The sequence below is a fragment of the Urocampus carinirostris genome, chromosome 2, assembly GCF_059441175.1.
Source record: "Urocampus carinirostris isolate Australia breed hairy pipefish chromosome 2, RoL_Ucar_1.0, whole genome shotgun sequence".
NCBI lineage: Eukaryota > Metazoa > Chordata > Actinopteri > Syngnathiformes > Syngnathidae > Urocampus > Urocampus carinirostris.
The window spans coordinates 41,750,162-41,773,626 of NC_142350.1; positions in this window are offsets into that span (position 1 = coordinate 41,750,162).

The following is a 23,465-nucleotide window of genomic DNA, read 5'->3' on the forward strand; positions in this document are numbered from 1 at the left end:
GAATGTAGGTAAAATCAGAGGCTGAAATTGAACTACTTCTCGAAAAGGCGATAGGCTTTCTCTTTGGGTATGCTAATTTCAACTAGCACAAACCAGTTCTTACTTTACTATGCTGGTTAATTCTTGATACATTTTTACTTGAGTATTACTATTTTTATCTTTTATGATAAATGTGAACCCAATGTTTTAGAGTAATATTATTTCAGTTTCATGTCCAGTACATTTTACACATAATAAAGTTTTTGAGGCAATGGAATTTTTGTCTGTAAACCAACCACGTTGCACGCCTTCTCTTTCGAACAATAGGGTATTTGCTTGGGATCAAATAGAGCGAGTCACATTCACCTGGCTATTCATTACATTTACATATGAAGAGTATCTGACTGGAGATATCCGAAGATGTTATTCTTTTTATTAGCGGCCAATTGACCCTAGATGGGTTCAGACCAGGGGTCTCAAGTTGAATTGAGTTGGAGGTTGCTGAAGCTAGGATCCTGGTGAGGTTGGGCCGCTGGGGTTTTCCACAAAAACAGCGCTGATGAAAAGATTCCGCTGTTCTTAAAGGGACAGTGTTTAATATTTGTCCTCTAGATGTCTGTGTAGTGTGTACAGCAACTGCAAATGAGTCCAAGGAAAACTACAGAGACTGAAGGAGAGCAAAAAAACACATTTTTTTCAATTTTTACCCCACCTTTCTCAAAGAAAGACAAATCGCAGATAATTTTTTTAACTCAATAATAAATAAGGAAGAAGAAATAAGAAAAAGAGGCAAAAAAATGAAAACAGGGCAAAAAACATGGGAAAAGAAAGCAAAGGGGTGGTTGGAGATGAAGAGGAAAGAAATGAAATAAATTAAAGAGAAAAAAGACAAAAAATGATTTTTTTTTTCACTTTATTCTTTTTTTCTCAATATTTGTAATTGTTTTTTCTCCTTATTTGTATTTATTTTTCTTACCTTTTGTTCTTGAGTTTTACTCTTACTCCTTATTTTTTTCTTTTCCTTTTTCTTTATTCTTTTTCTCTTCTATTTTTAAATTTTCTTATTAATCTTCTATTTGAAAGTAATGAGGTGCGTTTTGGTCACTTTGAGTCCCCGTATTTTGTCCCTTTCTGTTGTGCTTTCATCAATTGTTTTCGGTGGAATGAACTGAATACAGCGCCTTCTAGTGGGAAATAATGCAAAATGTCACAATTGGCCTCCAGGCCGCAAGTTTGAGACCCCTGATTTAGATGATGTGTGTGAATACAAACGGGTGTTCCTAGTGTTAATGGCAGAATAATCTAGACACCATTGTTATATAAACAAAGCTACAGTCTGACAATAGTGTGCCAGTGACATTTGAAGCAGGCTTTTTATGATTTTTCCAAGACATTGCAAAACCGCTACTGTAGTCCTGGGTTGTATTTCATCGTTGATCAATACCCTGTTATCGACAGTTGTGCAGTCCCTATGCCATTAACAGCTGTGCAGACCCTATGCTATTGACAGCTGTGCAGACCCTACGCCATCGACAGCTGTACATACCCAATGCTATTGACAGCTGTACGTACCCTATGCTTTTGACAGCTGTGCAGACCCTATGCCATTGAAAGCTATGCAGACCCTAAGCTATCGACAGCTGTACAGACCCTATACCGCCAAGGTCTTGTGGTCATTAGACTTATTGACATGAGGCATAGTTGAGGTTGGCACAACAATATGAACAATTTACCTTTTCAAAAATACCCCTGAGAAGGCGCGGGAAAATAACTTTAAAGAGGTAGCCTATTAATCATACCTGAGGGTGTGGAGGGTCTATTGCCACCCACCAAGCCATACCAATTAAGTTGAAACCCAATTTGGTTCCTACAATTTATTTTATTGACCCTATAAGTAGTCATGGAACTGAGCAAGCGTGTTGATAAGAGAGTACTCGGTTGGTTTGGACACATGGAGAGGATGGATGAGGAGCGAATGTTGAAGAGGATCTACAGAGCAGAAGTCAATGGAGGGAGAGGTTTTTTTTTGCCATTTTTTTCCCTTTCATTTTCTTTGTTATTATATGTGTTTGTTTTGCTGTCAGTCACCCCTCTTGGGGGATATGACCAAGGTAGATAAATAGATAGAAATTTTATTGAGAATTAGCTGCATTAGAGTCTTAGCTTCAGTAGATATTCAATTTAAGTCTTATGTTTCAATAGGTCTGACTAAAACAATGACCTGAATCGAATAGAGGTTCATAAATTAAGATACATTTGGGATCAATTACTACAGAAGTTTTTTTCATGACTCTGTGATCAAGCTTCATCGCTGTATTACTACATCTGACAGATTGCTAAGCCCCGCCCACCAAAGTTAGGGTATTCATGTATCACACGAGGATAAAATAGGGTAGCCGAAACAGAGAGCAATCATTTTTTTGCTATTCCTGATAGCAAAGCCGTATAATGTCTCCTTTATTGTAAAAACTTATTTCAAAAGACAGTAGAAAAGGGTCTCTCTATTATATAAATAGTTATATTCATGGCATCAAGGTGTCCGACGCAACCTTTTAATATTTGCAATCTATGAGGAAGTCGTCTCAACTACACATACAAATATGTGCTAACCCTAACCCTAACTCATATGTACACTTTATTGTTTTCCCTCCTAAAATACCTTAATGAGTTTGAGATATGTCCTCACTCTTATTTCTTGGCGCATCTAATGCTATAAAAGAAACAAAGATTCATTTAGGCTTTAGGCGTTGATTGACATTACAAGTGCCCCAGACACATCATCGAACCAATTTTTATACAAAACACTTTACTTACAAATGTTTCATGTTACAAAGCTACTCCAAGAACGAAATAAATTTGTAAGGAGAGGTACCACTGTACAAGCGAGTGGATCACACGTCATACAAAGATGGACGACCTAAATCGGCAGCCACCGGCTGTGGTCATCCTAACGTTCTTATTGGCTAAGAAGATTGCCGCTGTCGGATCCATTAATTGACATCCAGACCAAGATTGAAAGCTGACATCTGTCATTTCAATTTATGCTTATTAAAAGCCATTTTTAGCAATATGGCGTTTAGGAATATTTTGGGGGCAGGTGCTTAAAGGTGGGGAAAAGGTGTTTTACATTAATGTCAATATGTGCCATTTGGCCATTTCCTTAAGAGAGTGTAAATGTACCTGATAAGTTGTTTGGTTTAATTTGATGTTGTCCTCAATTTACACTTGTAAGCGGTGTTCCCTCTAAGCCGCGCGCGTGCGCAATTGCGCACTGCTCGAACATTCTCAGAGCACAAGAATGAGGGCTCAAAATTACTAATTAAGAAGCGACTTGAGTCAAAGTTACAGTGCATAAAGGTAAAAATACACGGGTTCCCCTGACGTTGTGTCCTAAATGCGGTATTTTGAAGTTGAGTCGAAGTAGAACGGAGTTGAGTAAAGTTAGTAAAGTTTGTCGAGAACCGGCTTCTTCGGCTCGGCTCACTAAAAGGAACCGGCTCTTTCGGGTCCTAAACGGCTCTTCAGGTTGTTTTTGCTTCTTTAATCCCAACATGACCAAATATTATGTAAAATTATGCACAAAATGACTTAAAGGGAGGGGGGGTAGAACAAAAAAGAAAAAAATACCAAAAAGAAAAAAGTAACAGCTCGGAAAAAATAAACACAATGAGAATTTTTTAAAGGAATTTAAAAAAAAGTAGAAAAAAAATACGGATAAAAGAAGAAAAAGTTTGTGTTGTATTCAAATAATTTCCAATTATACCAAGTGAATCTTGTTGCCAACATTGTACTTCCGCTAAAAAATGTGATTACATACAGTTCTGTATCTTACAACCGACTACATAAGCCCCCAAAAATGTTAATATTATGTGACAAATTATATGAGGAAATAAAGAAATGGATATCTTGTGAAAGAATTGTAAGAACAAACGACGTTTGTAGGTCGTACAATCTCTGCAATAGTACATGAGTCAATTCATTTAAAAGAGAAAAATAATTTTGCATTGCCGGAAACTCAGCAAAATGTAACTTGATGTCAAGTTTTGGACATGTTTGATGATCAATTATCTTGCCACACTTGGGATTATGTTTGCTCACTGTTGTTTCAAGCGTTGCTCACCGACTTTGTGTGAACGCTCAGACCCGTGGAAAATTAGAGGGAACATTGCTTGTAAGAGTTTTGGTCAGGCAAGCAACAACTCGGTCTGTTTCCCTTTTTTGATCTTATTGAAGTTTAAGGTTTTGATGAAGGGGTTCCTGGGTACAGTAGAAGAGTTACAGTTGTCAGTGGGTTGACAGTGGGTTGACAGGGGGTTAAAGGCGGGTTAACAGTAGTTGACAGGTTGAAAACCTTAACACAAGAGCAGAAACACACTGTGCTTGACAAAGAGTACACATTGCGTCATGTAAAAACCAAAACAAATGAATCACTGATTACTGTGATTACAAATAACCACAAATGAAATGCAATGCCCAAGTAGCATAAAATCCAAAATCAGGTGGGCTCGTCACAGGCATCTCTTAGTTTGAGAAGGAACTAAATTAAAGGCAAGTAACTCAAATGGACATTGAATACATGCATCATCAATCTACTAAATGCACATAGAAGTAAATAAACGTATTACATTTAGACAGGCCGAGCTAATATCTGGCCTCAACTTCCAAAGATCTCAAATAATCTGATCTTTTTCTGTTCAGTCAGTTGGCGTTACAATACACCAAATTCCAGACGACAAGCTTTTACGTTTTTTGCAACATTTTAAACACTGCTGCTTTAAATATAGTATGGCTTATTCTATTTCTTTATTTTTTTTGTGTGTGGGTTGGCACTGAGGAAAACAGCAAGCTGCTCTTTTCCACAACTCATTGGCTCAAAATGTAAAACACCACGGTGACATCTGGAAACATTTATGATGCCCTCGAGAGAAATTAGTCAATGTTTTTTCGAATGTTATTCATATAAAAAATAACAGAAGCAAATCCGGAGGTTTGACAGTACTTTATCAAATATTTACAAGGTACTACCAATATTTCAACTTTTACACCGAAACATCAAGACCTCAACTCATACCTCAGAATTGAACAGCAGTGGAAGTCATTTATAAAAATCACGACACTTCTTTCTTCCGTATCAGCAGCATCAATGTCACGGCAACCACCAATGACAACAACACAAAAAGAAACTTCTATGTTCCAATCTGGCACTCCCTGGTATGGTTGGCCCGGTGCTGTCGCCTGGAAAGATGGGGCTCACGTTTTACGAGCAACCCTAATTCACATTTTTTTTCAGAGTAGTAGTAAATATGTGCTTATCTTAGTAATCCCCATCTTGATTGGTCACCTGATCTGAAGCCACATGATGTAAACAATTCAGTGTGGAAATAAACGGCACAGCCAAGATATTGACGCCAAATTCTCATAGCGGTCAATGCCAAGTGTGCCCCGGGCTTAAAAATTGGAAAAAAATAACGTGAACTATTGTCTGTTTAAGTCTGTGGTTTAAAATCCGGTGATGCTTGTACAACAACAAAATTGAGTTTTGTTCTTGAATTTGCACAGGCGGCTTTTGATCAGGCTCACTCCTGAATTCATGGTATTTATTTTTTCCATAGACATCTTTAGCTGTCAATGGCAGTAAATAAGTTGTGTGAATACGAATATATTCTGTGATGATGAAGGGGTGAGCACAAAGTGCCAAGTGGATGTGAATGGCTGGGTAATGGAGACTTTAACGTTGAATGTATCTGGCGGGCATTTGGCATCAGCCTCGGGGATCACACCTGGTTCCTGGTCACGGAAAATAAAACACTCCAATTGAAACTAGTTTAAGGGTAGCGTCGGGTTAAATTTCGAGCCACGCAAATTCATCAGTGTCCAGGTTGTTTGGTTGGATCCCTTAACCACTAGGGTCATAAGGGCACCATTTCCTGTGGTGTGTCTTGAATTTGTTTCCATTGATTTTATTTTATTTACTATTATTGCACACTGTTGTCCATTGTTTTGACTAATGTGAACTGTTTACGTCATTTTCACTACAGGCCATCCATGTAGCTGTTCTTTGAAATCTACTGTTTAGGATGGATCCGTTTTTTTTTTTAACCTAGAATATTTAATTAAATAGCAGTACCTTTCTGGAACGCAGCGTCCGCAAAAAGCAATCGATTACTGTATATGAAAACATAAAGAATTGCTTTAACTGATCATTAACAGTCTCTCCAGAATAGAGATGATATCTTAACAACTCAGTGTGCAATCGATCATGTGATTATTCCGGTTTGTGTCATTCAAAGCATTAATTTACCCATGAATGGCTGATCACACACGTCACGTGGTGGAAATGACACACGTCAGCAGCCGTCCTCAACTATGAGTCAGACCCACCCACGAAGCAGATCCGGGACCCTCGTATCAGCATGAGTCTCTCTTTGAGTCTGTGGGGGGATTTGAAGGTCTCCCAAACAGTTGAGCAATCTGATTTGTGTTTAGGGAGGGTGGACGGGGTGTACATATTGTTTTGTCATATGAGAGCACAGTAATAGTGGAGGATAATGCAGAGGTTGGAGGCGTCGGTTGACAATTTCTTAAAAAGTTAAAAGTTAGATATTTTCTCTATTAAGCATGTGTTAACAATGCCCAACTGAGATAAAAGAGCCTTTTTGCTGTATTATCCACTGCACCTACCTCCTTTTACCTTGGTTTTCGCAGAGCTGTCCAGGTAAAAAGAATGAGGATTAGGGAGAGTACTGGAGAATTACATCATGATTGTCCCCACAGTTTTTTCTTTTTAGTTTTTCTGTCAGTTCAGCATGAAAATGGTGAAAGTGAAAAAAAGGCCTGCTTCAAGTGGAGTCCAAACGCCAACACAAACCCCAAGAAAGGTGAAAAAGAAAGCGCGTCTAGGTAATGCACGTATTTACTTGCACGCGCCACACAAGAAGTTTGAGAGAGGATGCAATGATTACTTAAGCCAGAAAATTGTGTCAGTGAGTAACAAGGTACCAAATTTTGAATCTTTGTTACCCACTGTAGCTAACTCCTGGATTAAAGTCCTGATGCATTTCTTAAACTCAGTCAAATAACATCTTCTTTTTTTACTGTATTTTAAACAAACACTTTGTTATTTTTAACATTTTCATACTAAACTAAAAAAATCACTAAATAAATCACTCTCCGGAATGCGAGACAATTGACACTGACTCATTTTTTCTGAACTCCTAACTGTGATGGTGACAGGAAGAGCATGCTGGAAGCACGCATGCGCACGAGGTTGCTAGGCAGATTTTAAGCGACAGCAAGTTTTTTTGACACTCCGAAAACTCTGGGAGCAGCTTATTGCAGGGCATACCATGCTGTATTTTTTACTTCGTATCCTTAGACGCCATATTTCCCTGTTCAAACTTTCGTATGTACCCTTGTATTGCCAAATCAGCACATTCAATGCATCCATTTCTAAGACTACTTATGCTAAACAATGATTTCATTTTTGTCCCAAATTTTGCCTTTATGGGCTGTACTTTCCTTATTTCACAGGCACAATCGTACTTACATGTATGAAATCAGATGTACAATAGGTGTTGCCGAATAGTTCCAAATATCAATAAATATCAATACTAAGCGAGTACCTGGATCGGATCGGTACTATTGTCCTAGGGCCAACACCAATTTCCTCAAAGCGCCACTTCTATATGTTGATGGAACATTTCTTCTCTCCTTCACCCATCACCCTTGGCCACTCTCTAGCTATATGCCTGTTTGTGTGACAGACCGGCACACTTTTAGCACCTCTCCCTAACTGGCCTGCTGCTGCATCTTGCCTGGATGCAGAAGAGAGGGTCAAATCTACACGCACACCCTTATCGCAGGCTAAATAGGACAGAGGCAAACAGGAAGCGCAGCACGGTATGGACTTCTTTATTCAACAAGAGAAAGGGACAAGGCCAAGTGTCCATTTGAGTGGTAAAGTGGTCCGCTACTGTGGCAAATTTACCTAAACACATGAAAAAGGTTAACCCCACCGAGAGCAACAAGCTGCAAATGTACCTTCAAAAATACCTGTAAATTGGTGGGAACAGAGCCAAATTGTAATCATTCATAATTTTCCATTCCCTTTTACATATGTATTGCCTACATTCTGCTTTTCAGTACCCTTTAATTATCATCGTCTTCACATGTAGGCACTAAGATTTACAGTATCGTTATGAGCCAAACCGCACTTGCTTTACATTTGGATTGATTGCAAAGAAAATAGAATCCGACCACAGCTTAAGCAGGGAGAGTAATGTTCAGTGTTAACCTGTCAAAAAGGGGAAAGTCTCTTGTATGAGGATAACCACAGTAAAACAACTGTAATTAAGACCTCTTCACATTATATTTTCTGCTCAACTAATTACTTTTTTTAAAAGGTACACAACATATATGATTATTAAATAGACTGTATTTTTTTGATTAGAAATTCATATTATACTGAATTTTCCTGACTATAAAGCTGACCTATAACACCGTGGTACACGGTGGATAAGATGGGTATTGCATACGGTATTTATAGGTGTAATGTGTGTTATTACACGAGGTTTAACGGTATTTTTACATGATTGTGCACAGATTAATTAATCGATCATCATCGCTGGCCAGAATCGCGATGCATTCTAACCTGGTCATGACGATGTACCGTCCATCGGTGCAGATGACATACGAAAAGGCATTAAAGCTTATCTCATGATCACACTATTTTTACTCAATGTGCAGAAACACTGATTTGCACTGTGCATTCTGACATGTTTAATAGTGTTTCCACTTCTTCACCTGTAAAAGACAGAAACGGAAAACTGATATATTTTTAAACAATACTATACACGCTCTTAAAGTGACAGTGTCTTCACTGCCGCGATTTGAGTGTGATTCCTGTTGCAAACAATGTTTGATGTTTTTTAAACAGCGATTCTTATCGGCTGATTTATAATTGCATAATATGTTGTAAGTGTACATAGAGCCCAATGGATAAACATGGTAACTCTTTCTGTAGTCTCAATTGGATGTGCCCTATAGTCTGGTGCACCTTATGTATGAAAAATATATGACACGGACTATTTTTGGAGGGTGCGCCTTGCGGAGAAAATGGTAATTGTTTATCTAACTGTATAATCTGAATTCCCGTGTTCAATTTTCAGTATATAGTAGTTTTGCTTGGCAAGAATAGACAATTTGAGCCAACGTTAAACTACAGACAACTTTGACTGTATTTGATCAGAGAGATTACATCAAAACATTTTCTTTTTTAGTTTTGAATCCAACCACTGACATAAAAATGAACAAATCTATGCATCAGAAACATGTGTTCTACCTTGTATTTTGGACTCATAACCCTATAAGCGGTAATTCGATTCATACGTTTCAACATCCTGACTGATAAGTGTGACATAATTCATGGTGCTTAGATCATTCTTTGCTGGAATGCTGGACTCCGTGGGAATTGCCCATTTGTATCAAATGGTTCGCAACGGTAGGTTTTTTTTTTTGTACAATTTTGATCCTGAAAAATATAACTGGATGTTAACATGAATAATGTAATAATGAAATGTGTTTTATTAGTTGAACGGAGTTTACAAACCAGCAGGTATTGTTCATCTCAATCTTCATGCAAACAATCCATTTATTTATTTATTACGTGGAACCTGATTTCCAAAACTTTCTGATGACAAGATTTAATTCGTTCGTGCAAAATACAGGGATTCTTCTACATACAAGATTAAGATTGTGCTCGCGTCAAGAATTGTTTTTTATCTTGGGCAGATTTTGCCAATACAAAATGATATTAAACCAATTAATCCGTTCCTGGCTTCCCAAAAGCCAAGGTAAAGCTAAATAGCTATCAAAACACATGTTCCTGAGAACTAAAACCCCATTCAAATATTAATTGAACACAAAAAGTAAGAACATCATCATAAAATCACTTTAAACGCCAGGAAATACACAACAGCGCAGCATCAGGTCTGTATGGTGAGAATCGCACGCGCTAACCGGGATGCACTAACTAGTACACACCTACTAAGAGGAGCTGATGCTGGAGGTGAGCCATCTTTGATTTTAGCATCTGGAAATTCTCATAACTTGGATTTTCTCTCATATGCCGGGCATACTTTTGCTTGAAGCTTTTTTTACACAGTATTCGTTTTTGAGAAGGTGAAGTTGCATCAACACATTTGAAAGTAGCTCCGAATGTTGCATCGGTAGTCTAATGAGCAGTAGAAATGAAAAGCCCCTTGAGTCCGTTTGTCATGATTACCCAAGTGGAGCCACCTGGGGTAATCATCTGACGCGCGGGAATGCGCTTCCTGATTGGTTTATGTTCCCTTTTTAAGCACGCTACGCCGAGACCTGGTTGTCGGAGGATTACTTCTGTACCCCGTATGACTCTCCCGATTACCTGTGCCTTCTTGTTTACCTGATTCTGCCTGCCTGCCTCCGATCCGACCTGCTTCCGTCCCACGCTACGATCTTCTCTCCAGTCCCGGTAAACTCGACCTGCTTCCGTCCCACGCTACGATCTTCTCTCCAGTCCCGGTAAACTCGACCTACTTCCGTCCCACGCTACGATTGGCTACGTGTTCCGAAGTTGTCTTCATGGCGTTGCTGCTGACGTTCGACGGTCATCGCGTCTCCCGCTAACCCTGTACGCTTCCCCAAATAAAAGACTTGTAACGAACGCTCTGGGGTCTCCTGCTCTGTTCTGGTCCTCCTGACACCGTTGTGAGGTAAGGAAAGTTCTACATAAGTGATGTCACATTTGAAAAGCATCGTGTTTGGATGCAGACCCATGGAACTTTCACAGATTATTTCTTTAATATACCCCATTGTGATTCTTTGATTTTTTTTTTCACTCTATTTTCCTCCGATATTGATATTAATAATATTGATATTTGAATCGACTCGGCTAATCTTAGTGCACACACACAATGCCATAAGCAGCTCAATGAAAATACGTATGATTAACAACATGCTCTTCCCCAACCATTTTTTACAAAAGCCCCCGAAGCTGCTCTTTATTCAAGCATTCTGACAAACACAAACAGGAGCATAGAGACCAAAATCATAAAAATTTAACACAATGAAGATGTTGCTACCCATTGTGTTTGGTCAATAAACACCTATCAAAGGTTTACATCGTATATAAAGAAGGCCAAGACATGAAATTATTAAGGTGTAGTTATGTCTAATAGTATCTTAGAAAAGAAGTGTCAGCATCACTAATGTTTCTGGAAACACTTGAATTCAGCAATATGTCCCCCCCCATATTTTGAATGAGGTAAGGCTTTCGACTTTGCTTTCTGTTTTCTGAAAAAAAATGATGTCAGCACTAAAATCCCCTATTTCTACTCCGAAAATTTGAAAAGGTTTTTGTGTCAGTTTCCAGCACATCTTGTAGTGACCACAAATTTGGCCTAAAGACGTCAGTGCAAAGAGGGTGGCAGCATATTGTTTATTTTGAACAGATGCATTGTGGCTCCATCCACCAACTCGTTCAAAAGTCAGAGTTTAACTTCCTGGAGGTTGACGAAGTGAACAAAAACTAAAACCATCTTGATTTTATCAAAATCACACAAACCGAAGAAGACAAATGTAATTTTCAGTGAAAATTTGAATGAATCTGACTTGAAGGAATAAGCGTTTGGGTCAGAGGGGGTAAAGACAATGTTAATATTAAGCAGATATGGCTTCTTTCTGCCCAAAATATAACATCAGTGATGAAATTGAAAATGCAAGTAACTAAATTTCACTAGTGTTCTTTAGTCATGAGGTCTTGGTAACAACTATGCATGATTTTACAGATAATAACCACAAGTAATCACCAAGACCACTGCATCTGTTTGCATAGTATGCAATAATTCCTCGCTGTACCTCGGTTTACTTTTCATGGTTTTGATTCTTTTAAAACATTGCGCAATGGCAGGTACTTTAGTCGTCCTGTTGACATTGTTATGTCGCACGGATTTTAAATTGAATTTACTTTATTGTTTTATTATGCAGCAGACAGCACTAAGCAAATGCTATCACAGCGTGTTGTGTGTGATTGTGATAGGCTAGTGTAAATGAAAAATGTAAACAAAGTACTGTTCCTGAACAAAAACCTGTAAATGCATTGTTAGTATGGCAAAGGAGCAACCCAAAGAAACCATATTGGACCAAAAAAATTATATCTGGACCTGCCAAAAATGTAAAATCTTATTTAGGCCTTACAAGAAAGGAAACCCATACTGTATTTATCTATATTCATTGGAAAACGTTAAAGGAACCGGGTGTAATATTTAGTGCCTCCTATTGGTGCGAAAAAATTTCATTCAGTCAAAACAAAACATTGATTTGAATACTAGGCAAAAATACATGTGATAGCATACCAATGTAAATTTTTATTAAAAAAAAGAAATAATAGGTCAATAAATTTGTATTTCTCATACATAGTGGAATCCATATTGCGTTCCACAAGATACCCTCACTTCTTTTCAACAACCTGGCAGTACTGCTGCCAAGTGTTGCTAACGTCGCTAATTCTTTGTTATTTTTGCCAGCTGCTTTCCTTTTCCCTCCATTTTCTCTCTAAACATGCCACCAAACCATAAGTTTTGTATGTCAAGTCTGCCTGTCATATGTCTTGGACAGCCTGACAGGGTAATAACACTTAGCTGCTACTATTTCCCACATCTGTAAATCATTGTAATTTTGGAAGGGATATTTTCACCACCCTTTTCAAATGTTCTATTAAGCACAGCTGAAGTCACAAAGAGGTTGTTTTGTGTGTCATAGCCCTTGTCCAATTATATTGTTACTCAGTACTGTTGTATTAAAAGCCAGTAGTAGCACTAAGTGAGGACAACAGAGATTGCGTTTGGATGGTGAAAAACTTGAAGTAATAAAGGTTGAATCCATACACAAAGTGAAGTCAAGTCGTGTTTTTTTTTTTTGTTTAGCCCTTAATCACAAGGAGTCTCAACGGGCTACACAGATCACAGACTATTGCAAACCACAGACTATCATTATTATTATTATTATTACTACACAGTCCCCTGATCTAAAACCTACATGACGGGAAGGAAAAAGCTCAACATAAAGAAAATAAAAAAACCTTGAGAAGAGTTATCCCCCATCCACTAAAACTCACAAAAAATATAGAATAATTGAGGTTTAATATGAAATATAAAATATAAAATAAAATGAAAGACCACATTGCAATGCATGTGGTAGAACAAAAAAATACATTCATAAGCTATAGAATATAAGTGTGATTTAAACATACATTTAAACAGTTCCACTGCGGTTGCAGTTTAAATCTCAGGAGGCGGAGCAGAGTGACTAAACCACAACATTTTTCTTCTCTTTTTTTGCCCAGCTTGTCAGAAGGTTTTTAGCCCTTTGATGCTACTTGTAGCAGCAAGACGGTGGACAATTATGTCAGCTCCCTCTAGGGGAGCCTCATGTTTTGTAAACAAAATACAAGTCATTTAAGTCAAGTCATGTTTATTTGTACAGCCCTTAATCACAAAGAGTCTCAAAGGGCTGCACAGACCACAGATTATTGCAAACCACAGACTATTATGACACCATCCCCTCATCTAAAACCTACATGAGGGAAAATAATACACAGATATTGTCAACATAAAATATGGGTTATTCGTATGCTTTAGAATAGAATTGTGTTTTAAGCTTAGATTTAAACATTTCCACTGAGGTTGCAGATCGAATCTCAGGGAAAGGAGCATTCCACAGCACCAAGGCCCGAATGCAGAACGCTCGCGAACCTGCGCATCTCTTCTTGGCTCTTGGGATCACTAGTAGACCAGCATTTCTAGAGTGAAGGCACCAGACAGGAACAAAGGGGAAATTTAATCAGAGCTATGAAATATTACACAATTGCCCATAATTGATCATGCCAGGTTATAGCAAATTACAAAACACACATTTTTGTGAGAATTACAAAAATTGGAGAAAAACAAATTAAGCAATGTTCATTTTTCTCATCAAGATGGCGAATTCAATACAATTTGAGTGCGTTGATGGACAAAGAGTTTTGTTTAGATCAAACCTGGGCACTCGAATCTTTGAGGGCTGCGAGTCTTGCATGATTTTGAAGGTTTCTCTTCTTCAACTCTAGTGATATAAATTATCAGCTCTTAGCAAGTAGGCAGAACTTGTTATCAAAACTGGTGATTGAAATCACCAGTATTAGAGCAGAGAACTGTAGTGCCCAGGTCTGTTCTAGAGGAATCATTCAATTTCACAACTGCTTTGAGAAGCCTGTTGTCCAGCACTACTGGCATTTTAATCACTAAATACATTGAAAGTTATAAATATTACATAGTTACAGTTTATTAAGGGCAGCACGGCAGCAGAATGGTTAGCGTGTCCGCGGCACAGTTCTGAGGTCATGGGTTCAAATCCAGCTACCAGCCTTTCTGTTCGGTGTTTGCGTGTTCTGCCTGTGCTTGGGTGTGTTTCCTACGGGCATTCTGTTTTCCTCCCACATTCCAAAAACATGCATGTCAGGTTAATTGGCCGGTCCAAATTGTCCCTAGATGTGAATGAGCAAGTTAATCGTCTGTCTCTGTGTGCCCTGCGACTGGCTAGCAACCAGTTCAGGGTGTCCCCAGCCCACTGCCCGAGGACAGCTGGGATGGGCTGGGATTTTCCATTTTGCCATTTAGTACGATGAACTGTGCATATAATGGATGAATAGTTATATTCATACCAAATATGTAAGTAAATGTCATGATCCAAGTTTCTCTGTATGTTCCTTCAATCTCTTTCTCCCTCTCTCTCCAGTCAAATCACATTCATTTGTATAACCCTGAATCACAAAACGTGTCAAAGGACTGCATTGGCCACAATCACACCATCCCCTGATATAAAAACCAACATGTGGGCAAGGTAAAACCTCAAGCAGTCCATGACAGTGAAAACGCAGCTTCCCCTTTCAGCTGGCGGGTCGATGCAAATGATGACATGTTTTAGGTCCTGGTGCTGGTCCGCTGACTCATCCTGTTTAGTCCATCTCCCTCATTTTGCAACCAACCAGGCAGCTGGAAAGGGTAAGAAAAGGAAATTAGTAGGTCATAATTTGTAGAATAGAAGTGTGTCTTAAGTCTAGATTGAAAAACTTCAACTGAGGTTGCATATCTTATCTCGTGGTGCAGAGCATTCCACGGCACCTTACCTTATTTGGTCACTCTTTTCCAGGTCCTCACATTTGCGGTCACTTGTCTTGATTTGTCTCCTATCATGAATCTCCCTTTCTCACTATTTAATCACTCTGTCTCCTTGATTTTGTGCTAGTTTGTTGCCTTTCATGTAAGAACCCAAGAAATTCGGTCTCAGACGCCTGTTTTTCAAGTGTACTAAACCCTTGCCTGTCCTTCTTGATAACTAGTACCACCTGACAAAATCTTGGACCGTCACATTGTTATCTGGCCTTACTGAGACACCGGGCCCTTTACTTTTGTTTTCTTAAGTGATATCATTGTCTGAGAAGCACATCATCCGTGAAGTGGCGTTCTTAAAATGCTGCAAGAAAAGAAATCACAAAATCAAAAGTGATTATTCCATATTTTTGGCAACATTATTTATATGTAACATAACAGGAGAAAACGGTTTTAATTTCACCCACAATTCAAGTTCTCAATTGGTACATCTAAATGGAACAGCAGTGGAAATTATTTATCAAAAATGCTATATCTCTTCTCCTATCAACTGTGTCAAGGTCAGGTCACTAAAGTTTTCTTTAATCCCGAGAACCGATAACAAGTGACTGCAATTTGGTCCGGTACCGCAGCAACCAATGACAACACAAAGACAACTTCCAAGTCTGTGTTACATTCTGGCACTTTTCTCTACAGTACGGTAGCCCTGGCACTGTCCTCTGGATATACGGTGTGTATGAGAGCATAGTAGTACGTGTATGAAAGTATAGCAGTGTGTGGGAAAATAATATTGTGTGTGTATCAGAATATAGGGATCTTTCAATACTTTGGGCTTTAGTTATCGCTGGTTCAGTCCTTTCGCGTGAAAAAAAAAAATATTCATTTTAGGAAAAAGACTGAAATTTATAAAAAAATACCAACGGATACTTCCCGCACCAATGAGGAACGTTTTGGGCAGCCAAGATATAAGCCTGTTGGCCATTCGACCAAAATACAAAAGATCGGGGGTAAAAAAAATCCCTAAATGCTTCCCGCACCTCTAAGGAACGTTTCGGATAACCAAGATACAAGCTGATTGGCCAGAAGCTCTTGACCTGAGATCCCTGATGCTGATTGACCAATTCATACCATAGCAGCTTACATACTGTGACTGTACACCTGCTCTGCGTCCGTCTCTGCTTCTCTGTGAGAAGAGTTTGTGTCCTAAACCCTTCGTCATGCCGCCTACGATTCATCTGCCGAACCGATTGTTCTCTTCCACTCTCTCTCCCACTCTATCTCTCTCTCCCACTCTCTGTCCCTCTGTCTCTGTTTGTCAATCTTTTCTCTATCTTTGAGGCGTTAAGACTATAAAAATGTGCCCATAAACAAACAAAAACATAGACTAATTTAGAACACGTACTGTTTACCTTTAAAATTGAACGCGTTTCTATTTTTCTCTCTCTTTCAGTCGTTAAGTGGGCTTTAACTAAGATGCACCCCCCGCCAAAAAGAACATTGTCTAATTTAAAATATGTACTTTTTACCATTCATATTCAACCAGTTCAATTATTCAATTTGTTTTCTATCTTTTCTCATTATCTCTCAAGTCTGCTTTAATAAAGGCGCCACTGCTAAAAAAGAAAAAGGTGCAACCCTACTTGGCGGACATTCATTTTTTGCTGGTGGTTCTAGTCCCCATTTACCACAAAAACTGAGGGGTTTCTTTATAGTAGTACGTGTGATACAGTATAGTAGTGTGTACGAGTGTATGTATGAGAGTACTGTATAGTAGTGTTTGTGCATGGGTATGTTTGCGATTGAATGAGAGTTTAGTTGTGCATGCGTGAGAGTATAATGTCTTATGTGAGAGCAAGTATGATTTAGTTCTTAAACAGCTTCTGTTGTTTACTACTAATCAGAACCACAATCTGACATTGTTCTATTAATTCCAACGCCGGCCTAAGACGCTGGATTTATTCAAGTGCTTCGTGCAATTTTTTGTTTGTCTTACGTCATTGTCACCATCTCCCTCCTAGCTTTTCCGTATTATCTCACCTTCGTTCCGCTCATTTCCCCGTACCACCTAAGTGTGACGTATAGCTAACCTAATTTGTGTGGGTGTGTCTCTGTAAAGTCCTGGGAAGAGGTTGACTTTTCAGAGAAGGGTGTGAGGTGTTACAATTATGAGGTCAAAGGTTGTCTTTTGTTCCCAAACGATGTTAACACAACACATCTGAAAATGAATGATCACTTCCCGGGTGTATCCCAAATAAATAATTAGTACAAACATGTGTAATTACAACATTGTGGTAATCGCCTTGTTGGGAATTACAGCAAGTACCTCTAACTACTGTTCTAATAAATTTACAGTATAGAGTTGTACCTATTCATACAGGCTTAATCTTCTTCCAGGATCATGCCCGTAGCTCGTATTGATCCAGATATGAAATAATTAAAAAGTAATTAGTCTGCTCGCGCCCTCCAAAAGCATCTAACTCAGACTTCTCAACCTGTCAGCCTGGGGGCCAATTGCTGTTTTTACATCAAAAGTGGTTCTTAGATATTGTTCACTTAAAAAGAAATGTACGCCAAACCTGTTGTTATTGAAAGTGTCCATCGGACGGGACTAATTCAACATAAATAAGTATAGTAGAAATTAAAAATAAGGAAAGAAGATGTCAATAGATTTTGAACTTGCAAGGCGAACAGGAGAGGACCCAAACCTCAGATGAAAACCTGTTCTAAAATAATTGACATTTTATTTTTTTACAGAGATCATCAACACAAGGTTTTAATGCATTAAAGATTAACAGCTTTGAGAAATACTTGACAGAACAGAAGGGGCTGACAGGAAAAAGCCGTAACCTTGGTCCCGTCTCCTTGACTTTCAAAACATTGTCATGTACTGTATTTTCACCACCATAGGGCACACCTTGTTAAAAGGCCTAGTCTCCTTAGCTGGTTCTATATCTGTATTTAACACGACAAAGGGTGCAACGTCCGATAGGGTGTGGGTGCCCTCTGCTGCGGCCGTGTTACAACAACATAGACAAGCATACATGTGTGCGTATTTAAATATAAAACGCAAGCAAAACTGAGTTTCGTTGTGGTTCATTTAAGTATTGATTACAAAGTAAAATACACGGATAAAACAAAATATATACTTGTCGCGTTCACAGAGTAGAAGGCATAAATGTCACAGAATATCATATACCTGTCGCATTTAGTTGGACATGGGAACGATCTCACAGAAAAATATCGGATTTCACCCAAAAATGTTATAAACCTGTGACTTGGCCATGGCTCGGACCAGTGACCTCCCAGTTTCGCAGCGGGCACTTAACGCTGAGGCCACCAAGCTGGTCTACGTCGGTGTTCTATATGACACACAGGGCGCATCACATGATGGGACACGCCGCACAGTTTGAAGAAAATTTGATGTGTGCTTTATGTTCGTGAAAATATAGTAATAAGATGTTTAACAGGGCATTTTATGTAACATAAATCACATTGCATCGTCAAAAGAAAATAATCATGAACCTTTTATAAAAGAGTAAAACAAAATCTAAATCAGTATGATCATGTGTAGTATAATATACAGATTTTATTAAATGGATTTTTTTCTTCCTTTTCATTGACTCTTTTAACATTTACGCCTTGACATCTCATTTTTGATTAGGTGTCAATTTAGTGTTCAATTAGTTTCTACCAAAGTAGCCAAAAGTCAATCTTAATCCAATCAAACCAGTCTAGCCTGTTTTGTTCATCAGGAGTTTCCATTTTGCAATTTAATACGATGAACTTGTCAATTGTTTTGTAGAGGTCTGCTTTCAGCTTTATCAAAACGTTTTCAAGCTTGGTTGTGTTCGATGAGGCTGTTGGCCAAGTTGGCATCACAGCGTTAAACTAAGACCTCAGTTGTATCGATCTGATCTCTTAGCAGTAGATTAGACATTTTTCTTAGCCGTTTTAACCAACTCCACATGAAAACACCAACAAAAATGGCCTCAGATGAGCATGAAAAGCAGCAGATAAACATCCTTAAGGTCATCAACTTCCTCATTGACCAGTTGTGTCAAACAGTCCTTTCCACTTTCCCCAGTAATCCGTTGTGTATCTAGATAGTCTCCCCTTTGGGCAAGGTTTTTCATTATCTTCAGCTCTTTTGGTAGAATATGTCCGATCAATTGCTCTGAATGCCTAATTTAAGAATTCCATTATGGCAACAGTGAAAGCTGAGATAGCGAGCAAGAGGGCGATTGCATTTTTGGCAACCATTATTTTGTTTATCATCTTTCAAAAAAAAGGAGTAGGCTTGATATTCAATTTCATGCAACTAATAATTCAACCCCAATTTGACAATAACTAACCCAAAACATTTTAATAGTCGGGTTAGGGTCAGTAGAGTTGAGAGAGCCAGAGCAAATTACATCATTGGGAAAGAGAGATACAAATGTGGTTTAATCGATCAGGAGACGAAGAACATACAAACTTGTTGCGGTAGAAAACAACACTAACAGAACCAAGTCTGTGGGTTTTCTGTCCAAGCTCTGTGATGTAACATAAACAGTGATAAGACATAGCCTTGGTCTGGGTTTAACAATAACATCTTGAGTGTGTTGGGTCAAGCTAGAACTTGCAGGAAAAGTCAAAGTCGACTATACTTCCTCAGAAGGCTGGCATCCTTCAACATCTGCAAAAAGCTCCTGCAAATGTTCTATGAGACTGTTGTGGCAAGCGCCCTCTTCCATGCGGCAGCGTGTTGGGGAGGCAGCGCTAAGAAGAAGGATGCCCCTCGTCTTAATAAACTGGTGAGGAAAGCGGGCTCTGTTGTGGGCACAGAGCTGGACAGCCTGACAACTGTAGCTGAGAGACAGACACTGAAAAAGCTGTGGTCAATCATGGACAATTCATCACATCCAATACACAGCATCATCTCCAAATGGAAGAGCACCTTCAGCGACAGACTGCTGTCACAGTCTTGTTCCACGGACAGACTGAGGAGATCATTTCTTCCTCATGCCATGAGGCTCTTTTACTCCACCTGGGGGAGTAAAAGCCCACATTACCTACAGAACCTTAAAATCACATCTTAAGCTAACAGGGAGCCAATGCAGGTCAGCCAAAACCGGGGTACTTAAAAAACCTCGCCGTAGTAAAATGCTCGGCAACGGTTTGCCATTATGCTTGTTGTTTAAAAAACGAAAATCTTGAAAATGATCCGCGGTGCTCTAACAATTTCATACAACTCTAGCATACATTGGCCCAGAGAAGGTAGGAAAACAGTGTGCAACCACCACCCATGCTTTCCCAGGAGTTCCCACTGTACCTCATTCTGTGAGACCCCTGAGTGTGAGCCTGTCCAGGTTCAAATAAATGCATACATATTCACACTCAGATAAACAAGGAGACATCTGCACAAGTTTGCTAATGCATGCAGACAGTTGGTCCTCCTGAGGACACGGTGTAAACTACACACACCCTGCGTCCGACCAATGGAGATGATGTCACTTGAAAATATACAAACATTACACTCACTACTCACTAGCTCTGCTCCATAGTTTGACCTATAAAAGACTATATAGGACACACTCATCTGAGGCTCTGTTGAATGTAATGTTAAAAGGTGTATTTCTCATGAGATCCAAGTTACAGATTGTTATTACATAAACAGTTACATGCCTTATTATTACACAATAAGTTACAATGCAAGCTTTTTGGTCTTTGTTGGACTGGACCAGAAGTGGGCAACTCGGTCCTTTTTTTTGGTTTCTCTTCTTCAACTCAGTGATTCCGATCCTCAGGATCGGCAATAATTCCCGCCATCTTGCCAACAAGCTGATAATTTGCGTCACCCCAGTTTAAAAAGAGAAACCTCCAAAACACAAGACATGCCACTATCGAGGACCGGGTTGCCCACCTTTGGACTAGACTATCACTAATTATGACTGAAATATACAGCCAATTTTTACTTCTGTTGTGTTATCTGCACCCTACATGGAAAGGCAACCAGGCAACAATTGTTAATTTGGATCCTACATTACAGATTCAGGACCATAAGTCAGGGAAAACATTTTTGGCAAGGCATTATGGAATTGGCTGCAGAGCTTTCTGCACTGACTGACATACTCAATTCTAATGGAGTACTACATTTGATGTCTGTGTTACTTTAATTAACATTGTCTTGTATCAGAGTTGGTATAAAGTAGGGATGCACAACATTTTTGGTCAAATATGATCCAAAAAAAGTTACATTTTAAAAAAAATGCAGTCCCAAAAAGTATGTTTGTGATGTTATCATATAAATTGTTTGCCATATAGTTGTGCCACATTCCTGCACTTCGGTTTCTGTGTTTTCAGTATGTTACCTCTCTATCTTTATATTGCTCTCAAACTTATTTTCACGCAGTTCTAGGTTCATTTTCCCCTGCCAACTGTGGTCACTTGTCCTGACTTTTCTCCTTTCACGACACTTCCTCGTCACTATTTAAACACTCTGTTCCCTTGGCTCTGTGCTAGTTCATTGCTTTTCTTTTCATGTCTCAAGGCCTTTTTGTCTCAGCTTTTTGTTTCTAGTGTACTGAAAACTTGCATGTCTTTCCGAAACATGAGTACTGCCTGACAAAGTCTTGGGCTGTCCCTTTGCTATTTGGACTTACTGGAACACCTATGCTTCACCTGCATCCTGGACCATGACTGTTGCATCGCTAGAAGTCTGCAGGCTCGAAAGCGTTCTCCATCCGGGCCCCGGTGCTGTGAAATGCTCTGCCTCCGGAGATGAGATCTGCAACCTAAGTGGAAGTTTTAAATCTAGACACACTTCTATTGAAAAGCTTATGAGTGATGCCCACCTCATATTTTGTATTGTCCGGTCTTTTTCCGACTGCCTGGCTGGTTTTCATACGAGGGAGAAGGACAATTTGAGATGTGTCAGCGGACCAGCGTCTAACCTGAAGCATGTCAACATCTGCATCGACCAGGTGGCAGAGATGGGAAGCTGCGCCATTACTGTTATGGACTTTTTGGACTATTTTACAGGCTTGAGGCGTCGTTGCTGTCATGCACTTTACGGACAAATTTCAACATATTAACTATTGTTTTCTTTTATTGATCTTCGCTATGTTTCATGTACTGTGACCCAATGCTAAATTGTTTCCACCATGATCATCTTGGAAGGGGGATTACCACTTGTGAGGCCCCTTCTTAAGGCTTCTTTTTTCCTCACGCTGAGGTTTTTGTTCTTCCTTGCCCGCATGTTGGTTTAAGATCGGGGGATGGTGTAATCGTAATCCTGTGCAGTCCTTTGAGACATTTTTGTGATTAAGGGCTATGCAAATAAATGTGACTTGACTACCTGACTTCCTGTGTACTGAACATTGTCCAGGTAAAAGACCTTTGTTACAACACTAATCTGCCCTGTGCTTCCGCACCCACTTAGGGTGGGTCCTTGACAAACTGGCTTTTAGCAGCATTTTGCACTTTTTTCTTCAATGAAGCGTCCTTTTAAAAAGATTTGCAGCATGAAAGTTCAAGGTTTAGGTTAACATTTTGTAAAAGATATATAAATATAAAAAATAACAAATATTTTTCAAATAAAAATGAGTAAAGTGATCAACAAAACAAGAACATTTTAATAAAATACGGAAAGGCCAGTAAACTAAGCTGTCAAAGCAAAAGTTTGGGTTAATTTATCTTTCACTGTATCTTCGGGGGCAGGAATCCTTGTTTCAAATGTGACAGTTTGCCTACCCCTACCAACTACACTAAGTTAAATTAAACATACTACCTCATTACCCCAGTTTTAATTCAGTATCAGTGCAGTGTCAGTAAAACAACAATAGGAAAAAATATACATATATAACTTATTTTTATTTTTTGTGCACTTGGTACCAAACTACCCATGGGCCGGTGGTTGGCCACCATTGCTTTAGGATATGTCTCTTTCACATGACAGAGACGATTTGAAAGAACACAAGAGTAGGAAGGAAGCATAAACATAAACAATGTGTCCCCTAACCCATAGATGCATATGAATGTGTGTTTAAAAAAGTTATTTGCCTGAGTGCCCTGCGGTCAGCTGGCAAACACTCCAAGGTGTTTCTTGTACTCTGAATGAAGTCAGCTGAAACAGACTCCAGAAGACCCTTGCGAGGGTAAGCGTCTGGAAATAGATGAATGAATGGGAAATTGTCCTTTCATTCCATTGCAAAAAGACCCTATGTTGTAATCATGATAAGCAATACACCAAGGAGGAGCTTTAACTTCCTATTTTTATAAGAACTGAATTAATGTCTGAAATTTAAATTAAAAATCTTGTCC